The 25,937-nt window shown below is 39.9% G+C and overlaps 1 long non-coding RNA gene across 3 annotated transcripts in view; it reads left to right on the top strand.

The window, feature by feature from the left end:
* Window positions 1-23,209, top strand: part of LOC138167507 (uncharacterized) — a 28,930-nt gene extending 5,721 nt beyond the window's left edge. The window contains exons 1-4 of one of the 3 annotated variants that reach the window (XR_011169900.1): window positions 11,567-11,888; window positions 12,885-12,986; window positions 14,822-14,936; window positions 22,733-23,209. This is a non-coding gene — a long non-coding RNA (uncharacterized lncRNA). Of the gene's footprint in view, window positions 1-11,566; window positions 11,889-12,884; window positions 12,987-14,821; window positions 14,937-15,899; window positions 16,016-22,732 lie in introns of those variants that run through there. The other 2 variants (XR_011169901.1, XR_011169902.1) reach the window with 2 other exon arrangements.
* Window positions 23,210-25,937: the final 2,728 nt, after the last annotated feature.

Below are 25,937 nucleotides of genomic sequence, written 5' to 3'. Positions count from 1 at the left end.
GATGATGATAGTTCCTCTGTTCTCTGCCCTGGTCGAACCGTATCTCAAATATTGTTTAAGTTCTTGGTGCTGCAGTTTAAAAAGGACATTAGTAAGCTTGAGTAACCAGAGGAGATTAAACAAGATAGCAAAGGGTCTTAAGTTCATGCTATGCAAAGAACAGTTCAAGAAACTAGAGATCGTTAGCCTGGAGAAGAACAGACTCAGGGGCTAAATAGTTGTTTTCAAGGATTTGAAGAGTTGTCATGTGGAAGAGGGATTCAACTTGTTCCCTTTAGCCTTATAGGGCAGAACTAGGAATAATAGATGGGAGTCCCAAAGAAGCAAATTAGAGTTTAATGTCAGGAAAAATTTCCGAGGAATTATAGTGGGCTAAAAAAGGAAATGGGTCACCTCAGGAAGTAATGGGATCCCCATATGAAGGCCTCTTATCAGAGGCTAGATGATCATTTGTTAGATAATCTGTGTTATAGTGGGAGATACCTTTTGGTTATGGATTGACTAGGGGGCTATTGAGTTTCTTTCTACTTTTGAAATTCTTTGTGAACCTGTGATTCTCCTCTCTTCTATACTTGAAATCATCCCCCTTTTTCTATTTGTGCCTTTTATCTTCTCCCTTCCTCTTCTCTCTGATTCAGAAGTTTTTCTCTTCAATAATTCCTTTGCTAATATTTTCAGGATTTTTGTTTATTTTTTTACCCTGAATTTGACAAATATCAACAAGCATGATAATTTCCATACATAAATATAGCACCCCCTCTGTGGCCACTTGCCCAACTTGCAATTAATTTTATTGGGGCAGCTAGGTGGTGTAAGAGTGCCAGCCCCAGAGTCGGGAGGACCCTGGATCGGTTCCGGCCTCAGATACTTAACACCCACACCCACACACACACAAAAAAACTGGCCATGTAACCTTGGGCTTCATAGGGCTGGAGCCCCCAGAATTCTCCCAGATGGATCAATCATTAGAAAAAGCCTTTTTTACTCATTTGCCTCCTTTTTCTCTGTTGGAAAGGAATGTAACCCACCATTATTTTCTTTTTTTCTTTAATTAAATGATTTATTTTTGGTTTTCAGGATTCACTTCCATAAGTTTTAAATTTTCTCTCCCTCCTTCTCCTCTCCCTCCCCAAGATAGCTTGCAATCTGATATGGGCTCTACATATACATTCCTATTAAACACATTTTCACCTTAGTTATGCTGCATAGAAGAATTATAACTAATGGGAAAAACCATGAGAAAGAAAAAAACCAAACTAAACAAAAAAGAAAACATTCTACTTTGTTCTGCATTCTGACTCCATAGTTTTTTTATTTGGATGAGGCTGGCATTTTCCATCATGTGTCCTTTGGAATTGTTTTAGGTCCTTGCATTGCTGAGAAGGGCTAAGTCTATCAAAATCAGTCCTCATATACTGTGGCTGTTACTGTGTACAATGTTCTCCTGGTTCTACTCCCCTCACTCAGCATCGGTTCATATAAGTCTTTCCAGGTTTCTCTGAAGTCTGCCTGTTTATCATTTCTCATAGTATAATAGTATTCCATTACATTCATATACCACAACTTGTTTAGTCATTCCCCAATTGATGGGTATTTCCTCAATTTACAATTCTTGGCCTCTACAAAAAAAATTGCTATAAATATTTTTGTATATGTAACCCCATTATTTTCATCTAAAAATCTGATTGAATTTAAATCATTTTGACTTACAACAATTTGTTCAGGACCTCCTGTAATGAAATCTGACTTATAGTTTGTACAATAACCAAAGTAAGAAAAATGCAAAGTAGCAATTCTGAAGGTACATTTTTTTCCCCTGAGTTTCTTCCTCTACTAGAAACATATTCTCAGGTTTGAATCTATAGTAGCTAAGTGACTCAGTGGATAAAGTGCTTTCTGTGATAGTTTTTAAACTGAAGGTCTTATTTGTAGAACCATACCTTTGAGTGCGAAAGTGAAGGAGAATTTGTTAGGATTCGTTTTACTATAGAATTTTGCCTCTGCGGTGTTCAGTAGCTAGGCCTCCATTTCTCTTCCATTGGAAGTTTGTGTTTATCCTTCAAGAACAGCATTCTAGGTATTATCCAAAGGAATATTTTGAGTTTTCAGTAAAAAATTGGTGATCAGGTAGTGGGTGCTCTCTCCCATGAGGGGATTTTGGACTCATGTGGAGCCTGGATTAAATGCTGGAAAATCCTGGCTACAAAGAAGGGAGGTCAGATTTCTGTTTTACTCTCTGTCATATTAGGTCCCCATTGCAGAGTGAAACTTAGGGGGGAAGCTCTTTTAAAACAAAGCTTGGGTATGGCTCATTTCTAGGGTCTCTAAAATTGATTATTAACAAAGTCCTTTCAAAAAATGCACTCCCCTTACAACATATCTCAGGTCATCTCCAGTCATCCTGATCTATATCTTGCCACTGGACCCAGATGGCTCTAGAGGAGAGAGTGAGAATGGTGACATTGCACATCCCTCCTTCACTTAAATCCATCTCATTTGCAAGTCATGATGTCACCTTCCTGATGTCATGTCCTCTTTGAGAATGAAGGACAAACAATGATCTGTGAGTAGTAGTAGCCATACCACTGGGGACCCATCTGGCCACTTCCAGTGGTAACATGTCCTTCCTTCCTTCTCTCCTTCGCTCCTCTCTCCTTCCCTTTCCTTGTTCTCTTCCTACTCTCCCTCTGTCTACATAGGGAATCATGCTCTTATTCATGGGTACTCTGCCCAAAAGAGTATAAGTTTTGATCACTGAAACTTAGCAAGATATCTTGGGATTTACAGGACTGATTTCTTTTTTAAGGACCATTCCTTAAACTGAAATCACTCTGGATCTCTTGATTGGCCAATAATAGGTCCAAGCCCAAATCTCACTTGGTCATTGTTTGGGCTCTGAAGGCTCAGAGTAAGTACAAATAGCATTTGTTTCAGTTTTGGCCAGAAACCTGAGGGTATTTTTCTCCTAGATTGATTTTTTTTTTTTTGATTAGGTAAAAGAGGCCATTCTTTGCCTCATTTCTTATCTAGTCATAATCACCAAATGGTTGTTGCCTCAGACAAACTGAGACCTGGGAGAGACCTTAGTTTAAAAAGGCCCAGGTTTCCCACTGCATTGGGGCCACCTCAGTTGTTCTGATCTATTTCTTGCCACTGGACCTAGAGGAAATAATGAGACTGTTGTCTTTATACCACCCTCCCTCACTTAAATCCAACTCAGTGGCAAGTCATGACGTCACCTTCCTGATGTTATGGTCCTCTTCAAGAACAAAGGACAGACAACAATGAGTGAGTAGATATCAGTTATAGGATAGGTATTTATTTCCTTCACCACAAAAGGAATTCTTAGAACACAAAGATCCCTAAGTGTGCATAAATGTATATTTAAAAACTACAACTCATCACTGCACTCTTCTGGAAGATTGGAAAGACTACCAAGAGGCTTGTGGGTTTGTTGAATAAATATTTCATATTCACTACAAGTCTATACTGTACAAGCAGCAATTCAAGGTCCATATCTTCTGGACAGCCGGGCATACATGGCTCATACATGACATTCACCTCTTAGAAAAATATATATTTTAGGAAACTGCCCAAAATAACCATCATTAAACTCACAAAGTTGCTGCCAAGTCCAAAAGCATTCATATCAGTTTGGTTGTTTAGTCTCTTGTGCTCAGGAAAAGAAGCACAAAGGAGAAGTACTAAGGAACTTGAGATCCAGTGTTAGGGTCACCTAAGTGAGCACATGTTCCAGTTAACATATGTCCACACTGGCTATGGCTGCCATTGGGGAAGGAAAGGGGTAGAAAGATCATCTTCACTCTCCATTCCCTCGCTAGAAGTTTATGGAAGAGCAGATTTCAGAGAGGAGAGAAACAGTCAGTCCTTTGTTCTTTTCTTTTCAAGCTTTATGTGTGGGTAGGTAGTTCTTCCTGGCTTAGTGGCCAGTCCTCTTTGATGTATTCCACAGTTTCAGAAGCCTTTAAGGGATTGCTCTGTCATCCCAAGACACAAGTCCATGGGGACCAATAAGATATTGTTACATCTATCCCAAGGCGTACATCTTTCAGCAAGGAATCAGAACACAGGTGACCCACCAGGAGGGGCTAGGGAACAAGCCCATCTCCATGCATCCTCCATACTCAATGATCCCCTACCATCTACTACACCAGGAAAAAGAATTTTCTTTTGGTGTACACTTTTTGCGTGCATATCTGTGGAATTGGGGATATTTGGAACCAGGTCTTCATGTGATGAAGTTATGCAATTAAGAACTGATAATAATTGACTTCAGGTGAATCTACAGATTCAAATCTGAAAGTATGTCTCTGGTAGAGGGAGCAAGCCAGGAAGATACTGCGACTTTACAATTCTTCCTTTGCATTTTTCTTAGAGGCAGTCTTGAACAAGTAGTTATAAGTCATATTTATAATTATTCAAATCCAATCAGATTTTCTTTGGAAAACAATAGTGTTACATTCCTAGCCAAGGACCTGATGCCCAATCTATTATAAAAATTACTACCAACAGCATATATGAATAACAAGTGATATATCTCTGACATACTGATAGAAAACTTTCTAATGTATGTAAGGTTATTAGACAGCAACACAATAGCCAATTATATAAAACTATATTTAACATTATATCCACTTTACAATGCATATTTTAACCTCAGACCTTTTTTTGGGGCAGCAATAAATCATGAAGTGAAGGAACATTTTCACCAGGGTCTTAGAATTCAGAAGCACTTCCTTGGGTTGATTTTTCACAGGCATTTTTGGGGGGATGGGGATTGGCAAGTTTATGTGGTGGCTTTATGAGGAATAAATCCAGAGATATTAGTTTTGTTAGCCTTAGTAGTAATCATAAACATTGGAAATTGAATTGTTGGAATGTGATCTTTTGTTATTATTGTTTTTTAAATAGTTTTATAGTGCTTACTATATACCAGGCACTGTATAAAGTACTTTACAATTATTATCTAATTTTGTCCTTAGAACAACCCTAAAAAGTAGGTGCTATCATTAATCTCATTTTACAGATGAGGAAACTGAAGTAAACAGGGGTTAAGTGACTTGCCCAAGGTCACACAGCTAGTTTTTTTGTGTTAAGTGTCTGAGGCCAGATTTGGACTCGGGTCCTCCTGACTCCAGGGCCAGTGCTCTATTCACTGCAACACTTAGCCACCCCTAAGGTCAGATTTTAATTCAGGTGTTCCTGACTCCAGGCCTATTGCTCTATACACTATGCCATCTAGCTCCCCCTAAGTCCTTGAGGGCAGGGACTGTTTTTGCCTTTCTTTATACAACCCTTGTTCTTAGCACAGTGCCCAGCACTTATTAATTGCTTGCTGTTGACTTGATGGTTCTTCTGCCTTTGAACTACCATTTCATTAAAACTGGCAGCTTCACCTTGCAATGGTATGTTAATGGTATGCAAGATATGATTACCTTTAAAATGCATTGAATCAGTGCTTATTCACACAGATTTTTTTCATCCTTTTTATTCTTCACCAATCTGTTATGTCACAATGTCATATAATCTGAAAGCCTAAGTGGTAGCCAGTTGTGAGTCTGTGTGAGCTGTGTGCTCCAAGTTTGATCCACAGTCCACAGAATCAAAAGTTTTTGTTTTTTTTTTCTGTCAACAGCAAGTTCTATAGTTTCCTTATAACAGTGTATTGTATTGTTAATAGATTGGTGCTTGTTTGCTGGAATATATACATATATACATATACACATATATATAATGTATGTACATACATTCTTTAAATGTATAGTGAGAATATCTTACTTTACTTCATAGAAGCTCTTTGTCTCTCTAGACAGCTCTTCTGGGTCTCTGCATTTTCTGTCCTGTACACCTGGGGACAGATTGGTGCCCACCAAATGTCTATCGGCTTAGATGTGCAATATGGAAAAAAAAAACATTTAAATCTATTTTCTTGATAATACAAAATGCTAACATTAAAAACATTAGCAGAATTAAAGAGGTGATGTTGCTCAGAAAGATAAAGACATAGAGGTAGCGTGATAAATGACTGAGGCATGAGAGAAAAATTAAGAGGAAAAGCAATTAATATTAACATGATGACAAAAGTACCTGTGATGGACCTATTGCTGGGGGTTTGCTTCCTTTCCCCATAGACTACATCTCCCAGAAGGCTTTGAGGCTTCCTTGTAGTGTGTAAGTTCTAACTATTCCCCACCCCTCCATTTCCCCACTCCCCCATAGAACAGGCATTGAGATAAGTAACTCAAGGTCCAAGTTAGAGGGAGATCTAACCTTTAGAAACTGTCTCCCAGGGACTTGAGTATTACAACCATGAATGACCTTTGCATTTTGAGCCATTGTAAGGTTAATGGAATATAAGATCCTCCCTGTCTATTAATAGGCCTATGTGACCACATGTGTCCCTTTTTTCCCTTGGAACAGGAGCCGTGTTCCCAAGTCTAAAGGTACACAGATATTTTGATCACGGATATCTTGCTGCTTTGAACTTCGACTCAGTTCACAATGTCACATCCTGAATCACATAGAACCCATCAGGTGATTCAGGGACATTTATATTGCATTGGGAGAGGAACATCCCCAGAGGCTTGCTTGCATGGGAAGGCTTTCACACCTTCTGGCCCTGAGCCTATTAGTTGAAAACCATATATACTGGGAGGTTGGTGTTTTACTTTAGGGCTCAATCATGGGAAGAGTGTTTCTTTGTGATTTGTTTAGACGATACTGCAGTAGTCTAAATACTAGATATATATGTGTATATATATATATATATATACACTAGATAACTAAAAACTATATTTATATATAAATATATATATATATATATATATATATATATATATATATATATACTAGTGGTCTAGATACTGCAGTCTACTTTTTAGACGATGTAGCAGTTCTTAAGGAGCTACCTCCTCCCCTCCCCCTTCCCCCCCCCCCCCAGCTATGAATGTGAACCCAAATGTTGGCACTCCTTGGTCTGGTGATTAGGGATCTATTATTCTGTTTAGACAGTTGGAGCCCTGTCTATTGGATTCTTTTTTGGACTACTTATCTGTATTTATCTGTCTGTTAGTTAAAGTAAGATTGTTAACCCCTTTAAAACTGTCTTTCCTTTAGAAAAGCAGATCAAAGAACCTGTACTAGCAGCCCACCCTGTGTGCTAGTGTGGTTGCTAACAGAGTCAGGTACCACTGAATCCCTTAATGCTAGTGCCCTTCCTCTCCACAACTACCTTTTATTTATTTTGTACATATTTTGGATATACTTACCATGCTGTCTTCCTTGTTAGAATGTAAGTTCCCTGAGGACAAGGACTATTTTTCTCTTGTTTTTTGTTCCCAGAGGTTAGCATAATCAGGCTTCATCTTTCTTATCATCCTTAGGCCATGCTGCCTGATATCAGGACTTCTCCTTCTCCCAGAACTTTGCCTCCTGCTTCTGAGACTCTGTTCTGATTGGTGAGCTTTCACTTTATCTGATTAGATTCTTGGCCCACTCTTGACTTTCTGGCCATTACAAGCCATAAAACTGTGCCAGGACTTTCCCCTCCCCTCTTCTTTTCACTGACTTTTCCATTCTACCTCCCCTTTATGTGTTTGTTGCTTTTTTCTATTAGAGTTTAAGCTCCCTGAGGGTAAGGATTGTCTTACTTGTTTATATTTTGTTATCTTCAGCATTTAGCAGTATCTGGCACATAGTAAATGCTTAATAAATTTTTTTCACTCATTTTATTAGTGCAATAAATGCTTGTTGAATGATTGGTTTCTTAATATGCTATTTCATGAAATGCCTTTCCTTGAACTAATTTTGTCTTTTGATCAGCTAGTAAAAGTAAACAAAGTGGTGTTTACACAGTGGTGACTATTTAGTGATGGTGATGACTTTATATAGAGTGATACCTTGAAGTGGGAGGGAACAAGTATTTATTAAGCCCCTACTATGTGCTAAGTGCTTTACAAATATTCTCTCATTTGATCCTCACGACTACCCTGGAAGGCTGGTGCTGCTATCCCTATTTTATAGTTGAGGAAACTGAAGAAGACCGGTTAAGATAACTTGCCCAAAGTTACACAGCTAATAAGCGTCTGAGGCTGAATTTGAACTCAGGTCTTCCTTACTCCACAACCATTGGAGTCTATTCACTGTACTGACTACATGCCTTGAACCTGGACTAGGTTTTATAGGGAGCCCCATGTCTGACTGGGTGCTACATTGACTTGTGGATCACATTAGCTCTGACTTTATGTCCTGGCTCTGGTAATTGATTCAGTCTTGTCCCACTATGCTTTGAGTCTTCCTGCTTTAGTTGCCTGCCTAGTACCCTAGTTCATTTGGTATTTTGATCCTCTCCCAGTTCTACAAAGGACCAAGGTCTTTTTTCTGAATCCAGTAGGATTACCTGCTTCCCCAGTTCCTTAGCACCAACCGTCTATCAGGTTAACCTCTAACCTATTGACAGATTCCTCTAATGCTCTGCTCCATCTGTCTCCTGGGACATTTACCTGTTGCCTCTTGCTGGTAATGGGTTACAATCTCTCTTCTAGACTAGCTGCTATTTTGAATTTGCATTTTTGGTATAGTGGAAGAGATAATCAATCAATTAGCATTTATTAAACACCTACTATGGGCCAGGCACTGTGCTAGGCCCTGTGAAAACAAAGACAAAAGTGAAAACAATCACTGTCATCAAGCATCATGTGTTCTACCAGTGAAATCAGCAAAACACATCCAACACATATGTATCTATGAAACACATCAAATAGATACAGAGTGACCTTAGGGCAGGCAAATTCTAGCAGCTGGAGGTGGGGTGGGGAACCAGGAATGACCACCTGGAGAAGCCATTGCTTGTACTGACTCTTGATGGAAATCCATGGGTTACAAGCAACAGAGGTGAGAAGGGGGACATTTCAAGTATGGGGGACAGCCAGTGAAAAGGCATGGGGATGGGAGATAGAATATTATGTACAGGGAACACCAAGAAGTCACCTTTGGATGGACTGATGAGTTTTTGGAGGAGAATTATGAGACATAGTGGAGAAATTCTGGGATGGAGCCAGGTTGTAAAGAGTTTTATATGACAATATCTGCTTTCAAAAAAAAAAAAAAGATCTGCTTTGAAATCCCAGCTTTGCTTTCTTTTTTCTTTTTCTTTTTTTGCTTTTTGAAGAGGGAAAGGTAGGGCAATTGGGGTTAAGTGACTTGCCCAAGGTCACATGGCTAGCTTTGTGTTAAGTGTCTGAGACCGGATTTGAACTTAGGTCCTCCTCACTCCAGGCAGGTGCTCTATTCAGTGCACCACCTAGTTGCCCCACCAGCTCTGCTTTTAGCTCCTTGTATGATCCAAGACCATGACTTCGTTTCTGTGGGTGTCAGGTTTTTTTCTCAGTAAAATGAAGACATTGTACTATCTGTTCCCTTCCCACTCTAAATTTCATGATCCTCTAATTCCTAGGGCTTTATGGATTGATCTCTTTCTCTACTATTTTGGTGTCTGCCTAGTTCTTGGGTTCCTGGACTTCCTTGGTTTGGCTTGTCCAACTATGAAGTAGTATTCTGGCTCTGTTACATCCCTCCTTTGTTAGCAGTCATGCTGGCTCTTGCAGGACAGTCTCCTGATAGATTAGGTTCAGGAATGGAATCAAATGAGAAACTAGTAATCTTTATAACAGTTAACAATTTACTAAGTCATAGAAATGGAAGGACAGGCAGCTAGGTGGTGAAGTGAATAGAGTGCTAGACCTGGAGTCAGGAAGACTTTATCTTCCTGAGTTAAAATCTTGCCTCAGACACTTAGTAGTTGTGTGACCCTAGGCAAGTCACTTTATCCTGTTTGCCTCAGTTTCCTCATCTGTAAAATGAGTTGGAGAAGGAAATGGCAAACCACTCTAGTATCTTTGCCAAGAAAACCCCAAAAGGGGTCATAACAGTCAGGAATGACTTAAACAACAAGAAATGAAAGGATAATCAATAAAGATGTCAGTGAGGGTACTGTGTTGAATCAGCTGAAAATAGTACCCCCACCTCTGAGCTGCCCATGGCAGTATCCCATTCAAGCATCTGGGACCAGCTGGAACACCTAAATGCTTTTAGTATTCTTGTGATCTGAAAACTGTCAATAGCCTTAGCTTCCTAAGCCAATTATAGCTCAAAGACAGTTTTTGTTTTGTTTTGTTTTGTTTTGAAGGAAAAATTAGCCTAATCTGCAGGGAGCAAGATTTTAGGATATTGCTCTCCTTACAAAAGTGCTGCCCAAGAGCTGAAGAGACCCTAAGGGAAAAGGGAGCTACATAGGGAGCATTTAGGACTGAACCAATGAGGAAGCGGACAAACAGAAATAACTTCCTTGTATACCATCTACTTGTCATAAGTACCCTAACTAGGTATAGTTGACTGAGAATTGTAAATATCAATCTTGGGAAGTTGAAGTTCTTGTCATTGAAAGATTACCCATAAGAATAGGTTTTCTCTGACTGCTCCTTCACTGTTCTCAGGTTATGTTGACGAGGATTTATGTGCCCGCAATGACACTAGACAATGTGGGGAAACCAGAATTATAGTTTAACTGTAGTTTTATAACAACAAAGGTTGTTATAAAAAGATTGGTTTGCAGGTGTATGGACTTTACAGCATTTTATAAAAGAAGTCAAGGATCACTTTTGGGATAATCAAGGATTACTTTCTTTTTTATATTTTGAAGTTTTATCCAACCCAAATAAAAATGTCCAGAGCAGTTTACTCATTGCTTCAGAGAGAGTGTAGCAGCAAGCACCCCAGCATCCCCAGGGTGGCTGCCAACACAGGTTCTTAGATTTGCTTTTCTAAAGGAAAGCAACTCAAGATGGGTTAACAATCTTGCTTTAATCAATCAAACATATCATTTACCTAGTTCAGGGAAAAAAAGTCAGCACCTCAAAATTCAGAGTATACAGACAGAAGTTACAAGAAGACAGAGAAACATTTCAAGCAGACAGGCCTCCAGCTGCCTGACCATTACATCCATACATAATCACAGTTACCAGAGAGGGAAGCATTAACATCTGGGTTTTTCAAAGCCAGGGGGCTCTCAACGGCTGCCTAGAGTCTTGTCTGGTCAAATCACACAACACTTCTCAAAGTGAGCCCCTAAAAGCCTCACATCAGGGTTTCTATAGCCTTCTCCTGCCTCAGAGAATGTAACAACCCTTTTGACTCACTGCCCAATCCAAAAGCATTCCTGAAAATCAAGCCTCCCCCCATAGGCTCCAGGTGCAATTCCATTCCCATAACAGAGAGAGAGAGACAGAGAGAGAGAGAGAGAGAGAGAGAGAGAGAGAGAGAGAGAGAGAGAGGATTACATATATACTACTACAAAAATAATCTTCCCAATTACATGTAAATTAACATTCATTTAAAAAAATTTTGAGTTCCAAATTTTCTTCCTCTCTCCATCACCTCCCCCTTCACTAAGATGGTAAGTAATTTGATATATGTTATATATGTAAAACATTTCCATATTAGTCATTTTTTGACAGAAGAAACAAGACCAAAAGGGGAAAAAAGTGAAAAATACTATGCTTTGATCTGCTTTCAGATTCCATCAATTCTTTCTCTGGATTTGGATAATATGTTTCATCATTAGTCCTTTGGAATTGTCTTGGACCATCATTTTGTTGAGAATAGCTAAGTCAAGAATGACGACATTTTAAAGATGTTCGTGAAAGGACACTGTGGGTGACATTCCACCATTTTCAACTTTGCTCTTGGAAGTACAGTTATCCCTTCCTTCCACATCATGGGGATTAGGAACACAGTACCCCTTCAATGTGGAAAATCCACATAAAATTTTTTGGCCTTGCCTTTGTACCAGAGAAGAAGTCTGAATTATGGTATTTAAAGATAAATGCTGATATTATACAATACTATACATATGTTTTATGTTCTTCTGAGTTTCTAAACTCTTTCTGTGTTGTCTATTGATCTTTGTGTGTCATCTGTGGCTTCTGCGAAAGTCCCCAAAAGTTTGTATTTAATTTCTTATGCTTATCTGTAATATGCTGAAACTGCAATAGGGAAAGTCTTAATGTGGAAGGGATAATTGTATTATTATTTTGTTGTTCTGGGTTGTGGCTAATGCAGGGACAGTGTTTCTCTCAAAACAATGATCAATCGATCAAAAAATGTTTACTGAGCACCTACTGTATGCTGGGTACTGGGGTTATAAAAACAAAAATAAACAGTCCCTGCCTTCAAGAAACTTACGTCCTATTGGGACAGACAACATGCACAAATGTAAGTCTATCATAGAAGCTAAAGGCAAGTGCTTAGATGAGGCCCCAGGACTGGTGACCTGTACCAGTCCCTGTCTTTTACCTGGATTTTGCAGTCTACCTGTGTTCAGTCCAGGAGAAGCTTGGCTTCTTGGTAGGGGAAGCAGCAACCCATTTTCACATTTACTGGTTCTTCAAATCCCACCTCTGGCTCCTACAGGGACAAATTTACCTTTGACTAGAGTCTGGGGTGTTGCCAAAAGAGGGGATATTAAAAGAGGTACTCAGTGCACAATATGTCATCTCTTTTCACTCAAAAAGTAATGCTAAGCACAAGAGAATCAAAATATGTATTAGCAGAACAATTCAAATAGGATTCAGTATCTGGGAAGATTAAATAGAGTTCGTTAGCTGGGAGATGTATGTTCAAAGCTTGTTGGGACATAAAACAGGCTTGGCAAGGCTGCTGATTAGCCATTCCACATCTGTACTGGTCAATTTTGATTTTTTCCAGCGGACTCTTTCTAATAATGTCTCTTCCCTTGGTATTAGCCCATTCCTGCTACTACTTACACTTATTCTTCCTGCCATTCTTTTCCTGCCTTTTTTCTTCAGTACAAGAGAAGGAAATGATACCAGCTGTTGACACAGTAATCTCTCCAGATCTTAATGAATTATTTGAACTCTGTGTGCCCTTGGGTTCGCTGTCTCTTATAGGTGAGTTTTCACTTTATTTTGCCTTGAACCATCACTTCCCAGCTATTTCTAAACTATGTCATAGTGAGCATTCCCCTTTATCCTCTAGTTTTTCTTTATATGTTCTCTTCCTTCATCAGAAGGACAGCTAGGTGGTGCAGTGGATAGAGCACCTGACTTGGAGTCAGGAGGACCTGAGTTCAAATCCAACCTCAGACACTTAATAGTTGTGTGATCCTGGGCAACTCACTTAACCCTGTTTCCCTTACTTCCTCATCCGTGGGGAAAAAAAATGAGTTGGAGAAGGAAATGGCAAACTACTCCAGAATCTTTGCCAAGAAAACCCTGAATGGGGTCATGAAGAGTCTAAAATGACTGAACAACAATCTCTATTAGAATGTGAACTCAGAGTTTCATCTGGTCAAATCACACAATGCTTCTCAAAGTGAGCCCCAAAACAAAGTCTCACATCACGGATTATATAGCCTTCTCCTGGGTCAGAGAATGTAACAACCCTCTTGACTCATTGCCCAATCACAAAGCACCAAGGTGTGGACATTCCTGAAAAACAAACCTCCCACCACAGGCTCCTGGTGGGCTTAACCTAGGCGCAGGGAAAATCTTAAAAATTTACATTCCTATAACATCCCCAAGAAAGGAATCCAAAGTTGGACTGCTGTGCTTGCCTTGCTTCCTCAGAGCACTGAGCTGGCCCCTTTGCCGGCCTGTCTTCAGTGGGAGGTTAGCTTCTCTGTGTCATTTTGTGGGTTCTGTAGTTTCAAAGTTTGTATAGAGTATTTTTTTTTTTTACATGAATTGGAGGAGGTTGGAGCAGGAGTCCTACAGAAGTCCTGTTTCTACTCTTCCATCTTGACTCTGCCCCCTTCTTGGGTTAGTGCTTTCGATTGTTACCATCAGTGTAAAACTGAATTTCATCTGCCTTCTTACTGAGCCAAGAATCCTGCATCTCTCTAAATTTTGCTTGCGCCTTACTTTTTTTGCTTTTTGGAAGGGGGAAGGCAGGGCAGTTGGGGTTAAGTGACTTGCCCAAGGTCACAGGCTAGTTTTTGTGTTAAGTGTCTGAGGCTGGATTTGAACTCAGGTCCTCCTGACTCCAGGGCCAGTGCTCTATTCACTGCACAACCTAGCTGCCCCGATGACATAGTTTATTAAATGCCAATGTTTAATTGGCATAAAGGTACATCCAAAAAGTTTTATTGCATTTAGATAAATGGAAGACAGTGTTAGTGATAAGAAGGTCATGAGATACACAAGTCTTCAGTAGTAAGTGAGCTTGATGTTGCTGTTTCCAATTCTATTCCTTCCAAGGACTCCTTGCCATGTGTGATAGTCTCTGCCTACTCTGGCATTAAAGTCAACAAAAATTATAAGCTGGTCCTTTTTCAGCACATTGATGATGAAGGTCTTCAGGTTTCATACAATTTTTCTTTGACCTTATCATAGGAACGTAGGCACTGATGATGGTGGCATAGCACTTTGCTGCAAGTGGCAATTGCATTGTCATGAGCCTTTTTTTTTTGCTTTTTTTGGGGGGGGAGGGCAGTTGGGATTAAGTGATTTGCCCAAGGTCACATGGCTAGTTTTTGTGTTAAGTGTCTGAAGCTGAATTTGAACTCAGGTCCTCCTGACTCCAGGGCCAGTGTTCTATTCCCTGCACCACCTAGCCTCCTCTCTTTTTTTTTTAGGCATACAAGCTTGTTCACTGGATTAGTTTTGATTGTAGTATCTACACCAGCTTCACCATGCCCTCCATCACTGTGGCCACTCCAGAAAAATGTATATCTTACTCCCACTTCAGTAAGCTGGCCTTCATTTGCAAGATTTATTTCCCTCAGGGCCACTATTTGGATGTGCTTTCTGCTGAGTTTTCTCACAACAAGAGCTGCTCATCTTTTAGGTCTACTGGATTTCATGTTGTCCATAAGTATGTGCACATCCCATGTACTGAAGGTGAGTAGAATCTTTGCAAAAGTTTTTGTACTTTTTTTTTGTGCTTTGACCACAGGGTACAATCCCCACCTGCTGTGGAAAGTAGGTTAGGGTTGGGCAAAGCAGACAATTTTTAAGGTACCTTTTCTAGTTCCTTCCTCATGTCAGAAGGTGAACAGTTCAATCTTTCCAAAAGGCTGCTCAGACACCCAGGGGACTGCTAACTCCCATTGCTGCTTCAGTCCAGTGAGAAGATAACACTATGGCCTGGACTGCCTTTGGACTGCAGCTTCCAGTGTAACTGCCTGTAGCAGCAAGCACCCCAAGCGTCCTCAGGGTTTACTGCCAACACAGGTTCTTGGATCTACTTTGATAAAGGAAAGCATCTCAAAATGGGTTAACAACCTTACTTTAATCAGTCAAATATGTATCATTTACCTAGTTCAGGGGAAAGAGGTCAACACCCCGAACTTCAGAATATACAGACAGAATTATCAAGACAGAAACAGATCAAGTAGACAGACTTCCAAACTGTCCAACCATTACATCCATACCAAACAACATCTGGGTTTCAAAGCCAGGGGGCCCTGGACAATGGCTTTCCAGAGTTTCATCTGATCAAATCACAGAACACTTCTCAAAGTGAGCCCCAAAACAAAGCTACACATCAGGGCTTATATAGCCTTCTCCTGGCTCAGAGGATGTAACAACCTTATTGACTCACTGGCCAATCAAGAAGTATCTACTGAAAAACAAGCCACCCACCCCAGGCTCCAGGTGCACTTTAGCCTAGGAGCAGGGAAGATCTTTAAATTTACATTCCCATCACACTGCCTCTGCTGCTTTGTCACTTGCCTGCTGCCACAGGACTTTGAAGTAAGTAAAAATGGTTAAATGGTATGGGTGATGTCATTTGACTCATGCATAAATTGGATTTTAAGTGAGGCAGAGTTATGTGAAGTTGTCAGTCTCACTCTCTTCCAGAGTCATCAAAGCCCAGTGGCAAGACAAAAGTCAAGGTGTCTGGTGATGGCTCAGGATATAATGGATAACCCCTGTTATCTGCGATGAATATCCAAGCTCCAAGCTCTCCATAGCACCTGCTTCAGCTGCCTTCATGACCATTGGAAGAAATTGTTCTCATCTACTCTTTCCTCTGGAGGAAGTGTTCACATGCTTGGGGTAGACACCCCCTAACTCACCAAAGGATTTAACCCTGTCAATTCTCCTCAACCTAGTTTAGCCCATCTGCCAAAATGTTTTACTGTGGTGTTGCACATGCCACAGCTTCTTGGAGCCACAGTTGATAGTTGGGTGGAAGAAGTGGACACCAGAGGTGGAAAGCAGTCCTGAAAAGGGCTCAGCAGTCCTCCAACCATAGGCACCAGTCTTCTTTGAATACAATGCTTTGAGGACACATTCTGTCATTATAGTGGATAGTTTCTATTTTATTTGCTATTGTGTTTTCTCTTTACCTTGTAATCATGGTGTAGATTGTTTCCTGGTTCTACTTACTTCACTCTTCATCGGTTCAGATACATCTTTACGTGTTTCTCTGAGTTCATTTCTTACAATAGTGATATCCAATCACATTCATGTGTCATAATTTAGCCAGTTCTTTACTATCACAAAAGTGCTGCTAAGAATGTTTTGTTATATATGGGACTTTTCTTTCTGTTTTTGGTCTCCTTGTTTATGTGTGATCTCTAGGACAAAGGGTATGGACATTTTCATACTTAAAAAACAAAATTCCAAATTACATAGTTTTTTTTTTTAGTGAACCTATCTTTCTATAACTCCTCCAACATGCACTATTTTTCTCTTTTATAATCTTTGCTATTTTGTTCATAGTAATAGCCATACCAAACATATCCTCACCACAAACTTCCATCAATTTACCAATTTTCACTCCTTTTCCTTCTCTTTGGTTTTCATGCCAAAGCTAAGCCCATTTCCTTTTTAAAGCCGATTTACCAGACTGGTGATATAAGAAGACTGGCCATTATTATTGTTATTATTATTAATTTTTTTGACCACAAAAACTCACCAATCCTGTCTCCTAAGATATAGAGGGATTGCATTATTATTAGATGAATTATTAAAAAATTAGATGAATTTGGAATATGTTGGATAAGTAGGAGTGGTGATTTTGAGGTCAACATCAGCCTAGGAGTTGAGTATAACACAGGTAGGTCTCTGATCCTATTATTCACCATTTTTATTGTTGATGTGGATACAGCTGGAATGTTTATCAGATTTCATGATGCCCCAAAGCTAGGAAGGAGAGCTCTTAAGACTTTGCAATAAATTCTAGGGAAAGAGACATGGACTATCCTCAAAGAACTTACTTAATAATAATTTCTTTTTTTTTACTTATTTTGTTTTTATATTATCTTCATTTACAGACATAAATATAGATATATAATAGCTATACCTCCTCCCTCCACCTCTGCTCACCCAGAATTTTCATAAAGATTGGATTTTCATTCTGACTCTGCGATTTAAAAAAAGAAAAAAAAACTCAGTTCAGCAAAATTAATCAAAACATCACTAATGTCAGATAGCATATATAATATTGTACATCATAGTTCTCATATCTCTGCAGAGAAGGGAGTAGAGGTTCAATTTCTTATCTCTTCTCTTGGGCGAACCATAGTAGTTATAATTACACAGCGTTCATTTCCATTTCCATCGGTACATTCATTATACATATTGTTTTTCTGGTTCTGCTTATCTCGTATCCTTCCCTTCTCTGAATTCTTCATCATTATAGCAATATTCTGTTATGTTTATGTGCCACAATCTATTTAGACATTTGTTGACTGATGGGCACCTACTTTGTTTCCAATTCTTTCCTACAACAAGAGTTAAGCAATACTATTCAATAATACCTTTTACTAAATGAAAGCTATAAGATGTTTGGAAGAAAAATAAAACCCTCAAAGGGAGCTATGTGAAATCATTTTCTTCAAGAGACTGGGTCATTCATTTGTACTGGGTTTTTCTTTTTTTTCCTTTTTCTTTATTTTTGTCTTTTCAAGCAGCATAGGAACTTCTCATGCTTCTCTTGCTTCTTGTATCTCAATGTCAAATTTTCTATTCAACTCTAGTTTTTTTCAGCAAGAATTCTTGAAAGTCCTCCATTCCAGTGAATGACCATATTTTCCCCTGAAACATGATATTCAGTTTTCCTGGGTAGGTGACTCTTGGTTTTAATCCTAGCTCCTTTGACCTCCGGAATATCATATTCCAAGCCCTTCGATCCCTCAGTGTAGAAGCTGCCAGATCCTGGGTTATCCTGATTGTGTTTCCACAATATTCAAGTTGTTTCTTCCTGGCTGCTTGTAAATATTCTCTCCTTAATCTGGGAATTCCAGAACCTGGCTAATAATATTCCTAGGAGTTTTCTTTTTGGGATCTTTTTCAGGAGGTGATTGGTGGATTCTTTCAACCTCTATTTTACCCTCTGGTTCTAAAACATCAGGGCAGTTTTCTTTAAGAACTTCCTGGAGGATGATTTCTAGGTTCTTACTTTGGTCATAGCTTTCAGGTAGTCCAATAATTTTTAAAATTATCTCTCCTGGATCTATTTTCTAGGTCAGTGGTTTTTTCCCATGAGATATTTCACATTGCCTTCTATTCTTTCATTTGTTTGGATCTGTTTAACAGCATCTTAATTTCTCATAAATTCATGAGCTTCCATTTGCTCCATTCTAATTCTGAAGCAATGATTCTCCTCATTGAGCTTTTGAGGTTCTTTTTCCATCTGGAAATTTGGCTTTTTAAGCCATTCTTCTCCTCATTGCCATTTTGAGCCTCTTTTGACATTTGAGTCAGTCTATTTTTAAGGGGTTATTTCCTTAGTCAGGCTGTTGACTCTCATTCGTAATTTTCTTGCATCGTTCTCATTTCTCTTCCCAATTTTTCCTCCACTTCTCTTATTTGCTTCTTAAGGTCCTTTATGGCCTGTAACCAGGTTGTATTTTCTTTTCTTCGAAGCTTTTGGTGCAGGAGTTCTGACTTCACTGTCTTCCTCCTGTTCCATGCTTTGCTCCTTTTTGTCCCCAAAATAGGAGTCTAATGTTGGAATCTTCTGTCTGCTTTGTTTCCTTTGCCTGGTCATGTCGCCCCTCAGTCACTTGACGTCTGGGCTTTTTGCCACAGTAGGACTTTGCCATCAGACAGGGGAGCTTTTGTCCCAAACACTGTGGTTTTCTTAGCTGCCGGAGGTATTAGATGGGTGCCCTCTCTGAGGTCTCCACACGCTCTGGCAAGCTGGACACACACACCCCAGGACCTCCACCCTAGACTGCAATCCAGATCCAAGAAGGTTAAAGCAAGAGCGATTACCCCTCAGACTGGTGCTTGGTCCCCCTACACTCTGTAGGCCAGGAGCTGAACCTGCCATGTGGCGCTGGCTGGTTGTGACGGTGTCTCAGCAGCTTCTCACCCTGGGGGCAAAAGCCATGCACTCCCACTTACTGGGTCCCAAAGTCCAAACTGCACTGACCTCTCACTTTGTCCTTTGCATCTATGTGTTGATAAATCTGGAAAAGGCTACAGCTGCTGCTGATCTGGAGTCCCTCCAGCTGGTGGCTGGTCAGGCCCGCCCTGGGGCTAAAGCCTCAGAGTGGGGCTGGGCTCGGCTTCCAGACCACTGCACAGGCTGATTCTTGCTGGCCTGCCGGCTGTCCTCAGCAGGAGGTTAGCTTCTCTGTGTCATTTTGTGTATTCTGCAGCTCCAAAGTTTGTTCAAAGTCCCCTTTTTACATGGATTGGGGAAGGTGGAAGCCACAGCAGTGGGGAGGTCCTGCTTCTACTTTGCCATCTTGACTCTGCCCCCATAATAATTTCTTAATACAAAATCAAACAACATGTTGAAATATATGAAAATTCCTACACTAGGTTCTAGTATTTTGTTCTGATCCTGTATATGCTATGGCATGTGTAAGAGCCAACTAAGAAAAGGTGAATTCACAGCGAACAAAGAAGAAATAAAGAAAATTATTAGAAATAATTTTGGCTCATCCATCTTTGATGTCCTCCTTCATCCAACTCTTACCTGTGGTTCCAACAAGCTGTAGCATGTACAGAGGCCACACTCCAGCATAAGCTTTTTGGCAGATGGGCTAAATCAGGTTGAGGGTCACCAACAAGGCTCAAACCTATTGGTAAGTTAGAGGGATATAACAAGATCTATCTGAGGAATGGCTAGCTCTGTTCAGGTGTATGGATTGGTTGTGAGAAGCCTACTGCCCAGAGGTTATAGTTCTTCATCACTGAGAAATAAATATGTGCTGATTGATTTCCTGAGATATGCTTTACAAAATGCATCAGTTCAGGATAAGAAAACCCTATCCAGGGCTGGCCAGGTGGTGCAGTAAGAGTGCTGGCCCCAGTGTTGGGAGACCTGGGATCAGTTACGGCCTCAGCTACTCGGCACCCACACAAAAATAACTGGCCGCGCAACCTTGAGTAAGTTACTTAACCCCGATTGCTTTAAAAAAAAAAAGAAAACCCTATCCTTTGAATAGATTAATAAGTATGTATGTGGTGTTCAAAGAGGACTTTGGTGTGAGGGCTTGCTGAACCCTTTAGGGCTGCTTATCCATCTTTGATGTTCACCTTCCCCCAACTCTTTCCTGTGGCTCAACAAGCTGTCACATGTTCAGTGGCCACATTCCAGCAAAAGCTTCTTGGCAGATGGGCTAAACCAGGTTGAGGGTCACCAACAGGGCTCAAACCTGTTGGTGAGGTAGAGGGGTGTCTACCTGAAGCATATGAAGACTTCCCCCAGTGGAATAGGACAATAAGAACAATTTGTTCCAATGACCTTGAAGGTGGCTGAAGCAGTCATTGTGGAACGCTTAGACTTTGGTCAGATATCACAAATGCCAAAGTCATCTACTCTATCTTAGGCCATCACTGGTCAGCTTGACTTTTGTCTTATCACTAGACTTCAGTGACTCTGGAAGAGAGAATGAGGCTGATGACTTTGTGCAGCTCTGCCTCACTTAAATGCAATTCACAAGCTAGTCAAGATATCATCTGTGATATCTTTGATCTTCTTCAAAAACCAAGGACAGGGGGCAGCTAGGTGGCGCAGTGAGTAAAAGCACAGGCCCCGGAGTCAGGAGGACCCAAGTTCGGTTCTGGCCTCAGACACTTAACACACACACACACACACACACACACACACACACACACACACAACTAGCTGTATAACCTTGGCCAAGTTACTTAACCCCAAGTGCCCTCCAAAAAGCAAAAAAAGCAAAAACAAAACAAAAACCCAAGGACAAACAAAACAACAAGTAACACAGATAAGAAAGCACAATAGATTGATGGAATTTTTTTTAGCACCTAGTGATTATATCTCATATAATCACCAGTCATTCTGGCTGTCAATATGCTTCTTCCAAGCTTCCAGATTTCAGACTCAATGGCTAAGTCTGATCAATTTTCACCAAGAGTTAGCACACAGGATAATAGAATTGGGATCCAAAAGATCTTGATTGGTTAGATCCATGAAATAAGATGAAATTTATTAAAGGTTAATGTAATATCTTATACTTGGGTTCAAAAAGTCAAAAAAGCTAAAGAATAGGATGGGTGGGATGTAGCTAAATAACAGTATGTATAGAAAACAATTGATGATATTAGGGCATTGAGCTCAATATGTACATCATTGCAGACAAAAAGGCTAAAGGGATCTTAGATTGGATAATAAAATATCTGAGTTAAGGGAGGTAGGTAACAGTTCCTGGGCACCCTGCCCTGATCAGATTACATATGGAGTATTGTATTCAGGTCTGGGTGCCACATTTTAGGAAGGACACTGACAAATGAGTACATGGAGAGGTGGCTCAATCAAGATAGTTAAGGAGACCAGAAACCATGCCTTGTAAAGATTGTTTGAAGTGATTTGGGATATTTGGCTTGGGAAAGAGAAGGTAATGGCAGCATGATAGTTGACTTCAAATATTTTAAGGGTTGTCATAAGGGAATAGATTGACTTATTTTGGTTGGCCCAAGAGCAAAGGAATGGATGGAAGCTGTAGAGGCAGATTTTATCTCAATTTAAAGAAGAAAACAAACCCCAAACCTTTCCTAATAGTTAAACTTGTCCAAAAGTGACATGTGGATAACATGTTTTATCATGAGTCCTTTGGAATTGTCTTGAATCATTGTATTACTGAAAACAGCTAAATCATTCAGTTGATCATCATATAATTGTTGCTGTTACTATGGACATCTGTCTTAATGCAGCCTAATACTAATGATAACTAGCATTTATATAGAACATTGAGGTTTGTCAAGTGTTTTCTGTTATCTCATTTGATCCACACAACGGTCCTATGAGGTAGCTGCAGAGAGATGAAACCAGGGAATAGAGCATTAGGCCTGGACCCAGGAAGACTTGAGTTAAAATTTGGCGTCAAACAGTTACTAGCTGTGTGACCCTGGGCAAGTCATTTAACCTCAGTTTCAGTTTTCTCAGTAGTTCTTTTTCCCCAATTTATTTATTTTTAGTTTTTAACATTCATTTTCACAAGATTTTGAACCTTGCTGTTGGTTCAGAGCTATTGAGACTGTTCTGTAGACAGGGAGTGAATTCTGTCCACTGGTGAAGGACAGTGCTGTTGTTGCAGGAGTCTGGGAACCTTTCTGTTGGTTCAGAGCTATTGAGACTGTCCTGCAGACAGAGAGTGAATACTGTACACTGGTGAAGGACAGTGCTGTTGTTGCAGAGGTGCTGGAACCTTGCTATTGGTTCAAAAGCCCTGAAGAAGGATTTTCTTGTTGTATGTTTATAGAAATCCTGGAAGAGGTTTTGCTAATGTTTTGAGGGGTCCTAGGACTGTTCTGCAGACAGAGAATGAATTAATGAAGACACTGACAATGTATCTTGTGGCCTTGCTAAGCTTTGTCTCCCCAGGAACAAAGATTGCTGAGAACTTGCCTTGGGTCAAGATGAAGAAAAGACCTCCATTTGGGTATTAAATGCTGTGCTTAAGCTTGTTGTAACTCTGGGGTAGATTCAATTGTGATCCAAGGGTGGGAAACTTTTGACTTTTTGTGCTCTGTGATTGAACAAATGAATGTACTTTACTTATGATTGGAAACTAATCTCCATTTGAGAAGAGGGGCTTTGTGATGGACTAAATGAAGGTACAGCCTAGGGGTGGGGTAGTATTTAGAAGAGGGACTTTGTGATTGATTAAATGAATGTAATGTATAGGGGTGGGGTAGTACTTGGAGATTATTGAATCACACTTGGTAAATGCTGTATTTTTAACAATGTTATATTTTGATTTTCTCTGTTCTTAATTTTTCACTGAATAAAATGGAGAGCACCTATGCTGGTATTTTGAACCTTGGGAAGTTGCCTTTGCTTGGCATTACAACATTTTCCCCTACCTCCACCCCAAAATACCAAGCCTACTGAATACCCCTTCCCCCAATCTGTTCTCTTTTATATCCTCCCCCATCTCCCCCTAACTTTCTAGTAGGGCAAGATGGATTTCTATACCCCAGTGCCTGTATATCTTATTTCCCAGTTGCATGTGAAAAAAACAAACAAGCAATATTTTTAAACATTTGTTTTTAAAACTTTGAGTTCCAGATTTTTTCCCTTCTTCCCTCTTCACCTACCCTGCCCTCCCTTCTATCATCCCCCTACTTATCCCCATCCCCCCCTACTTTCCTGTAGGGTAAGATACTCAATTGAGTGTGTATGTTATTCTCTTCTTAAGCCAAATTCAATCAGAGTAAGGTTGGCCCATTCCCTTTCACCTTCCTGCTCTTCCCCTCCACTATAACAGTTTTGTCTTGCCTCTTTTATATAAAATAATTTACCCTATTCTATCCATTTCTCCTTCTCTCATTAATATATCCACCTTTCTCTCACCTCAATTTTATTTTTTAGATATCATCCCTTCATATTCAACTCATCCTGTGCCATCTGTCTATGTATACATGAACATATATATCACACACTCACATATATATTTATACCCACGTATAACCTCCTACATATGCACATATATATATGTATATATATGTATACATATATATTCCCCTTGACTATCCTCATACTGAGAAAAGTATTATAAGTTACAATTATTGTTTTACCACATAGGAATGTAAATAGTTCAACTTTAATAAGTTGTTTTAAAATAATATAATAAAATATTAATAAATATTTTAATATAATAAAATAATAAAAATACAAATAATATGATTTGTTTTTACGCTTTACCTTCTCATGCTTATCTTGCTTCTTATATTTGAAAGTCAGATTTTCTGTTTAATTCTGTTTGTTTTTATCAAGAATGATTGAAGTTTCTCTATTTCTTTGAATGACCATATTTTTCCCTGAAGCACTCAGTTTTGCTGGGTAGATGATTCTTGGTTTTAATACTAGCTCCTATGACTGCCAGAATATCATATTCCAAGCCCTTTGATCCCTTAATGTGGAAGCTGCTAGACCTCGTGTTCTCCTGATTGTGTTTCCACAATACTCAAATTATTTCTTCCTGACTACTTGCAGTATTTTATCCTTGACTGGGGAACTCTGGAATTTGGTTATAATATTTCTGTGAATTTTGGTTTTGGGATCTTTTTCAAGAGGCAATCAGTGAATTCTTTCAATTTCTGCTTTGCCCTCTGGTTCTAGAATATCCAGGCTATTTTGCTTTATAATTTCTTGAAAGATGGTGTATAGGCTCTTTTTTTGATCATGGCTTTTGGGTAATTCAATAATCTTTAAATTTTTTCTCCTGGATCTATTTTCCAGGTTAGTGGTTTTTCCAATGAGATATTTCACATTGCCTTCTATTCTTTCATTTGTTTGGATCTATTTAACAGCATCTTGATTTCTCATAAAGTCATTAGTTTTCATTTGCTGCAATCTAATTCTGAAGGAATTATTCTCTTCAGTGAGTTTTTGAAATTCCTTTCACATCTGGCAAATTCGGCTTTTTAAGGCATTCTTCTTCTCATTGGCCTCTTTTGCCATTTGAGTTAGTCTATTTTTTAAGGTGTTATTTTCTTCAGTCAGGCTGTTGACTCGCTTTTCTTGATTTTCTTTCGTCATTCTCATTTCTCTTCCCAATTTTTCCCCCACTTCTCTTATTTGCTTCTTAAGGTCCTCTATGGCTTGTAAACAGCTCGCATTTTTGTTAGAAGCTTTTGGTGCAGGAGTTCTGACTTTTTTGTCTTCCTCCCATTCCATGCTTTGATCCTTTTTGTCCCCCAAAAAGGAATCTTTGGTAGAATTGCATTTCCTCTGCTTGCTCATGTTGCCAATCAATTACTTGACTTTTGAGCTCTTTGCCATGGTAGAACTCTGCTTCCAGAATGGAGAGAACTTTGTCCCAAATCACCGGGGTTTTTGCAGCTGCCAGAGCTATTAAGAGGGTACCCTTTCTGCAGCCCCCACAAGCTCTGGCACACTGGCCACACATCCCAGGACCACCACCCAAGACTGAGAATCATATCCAAGCAGGTCAAAGCAAGAGTGATTACCCTCTGAATGGTTGCTTGGTCCCCCTACAATCTTCAGGCCAGGAGCTCCTGAGGCAGCATGTGGCTCAGCCTCTGTGCCTCAGCTGCTTCTTGCCCTGGGGGCAGGGGCCAGACTGCATTGTTTCCCTCCTCCCCTCTAGCCCCCTGTTCCAACAGACTTCCACACTGACCTTTTACTTTATCTTTGGCATTTATGGGTTGAGGAGTCTGGAAACCACCCCAGCTGCTGGTGATTCACTCTCCTCAAGTCTGCTTCAGGACCACCTGGGGCTAGAACTGTGGCTCATGGGGGATTGCCCTTGTCTCCCAGTCTGGTGCCAGAGACCCTTCCTGTCAGCCTGCTGGGCTGCCTTCAGCAGGAGATTTGTTTCTCTCTGTCATTTTGTGGCTTCTGTAGCTAAAAAATTTGTTTAGAGTAATTTTTTTTACATGTATTGGAGGAGGTGGGAGCTGGAGCCAAGCAGAAGTCCTGTTTCTACTCTGCCATCTTGG

Source organism: Petaurus breviceps, unplaced genomic scaffold (genome assembly GCF_028583685.1).
Source record: "Petaurus breviceps papuanus isolate PSGF00001 unplaced genomic scaffold, PetGlider_PUasm1.0 229, whole genome shotgun sequence".
Lineage (NCBI taxonomy): Eukaryota > Metazoa > Chordata > Mammalia > Diprotodontia > Petauridae > Petaurus > Petaurus breviceps.
Note: the sequence above shows the minus strand (reverse complement) of the source record. Positions and strands in the feature narration are given on the sequence as shown.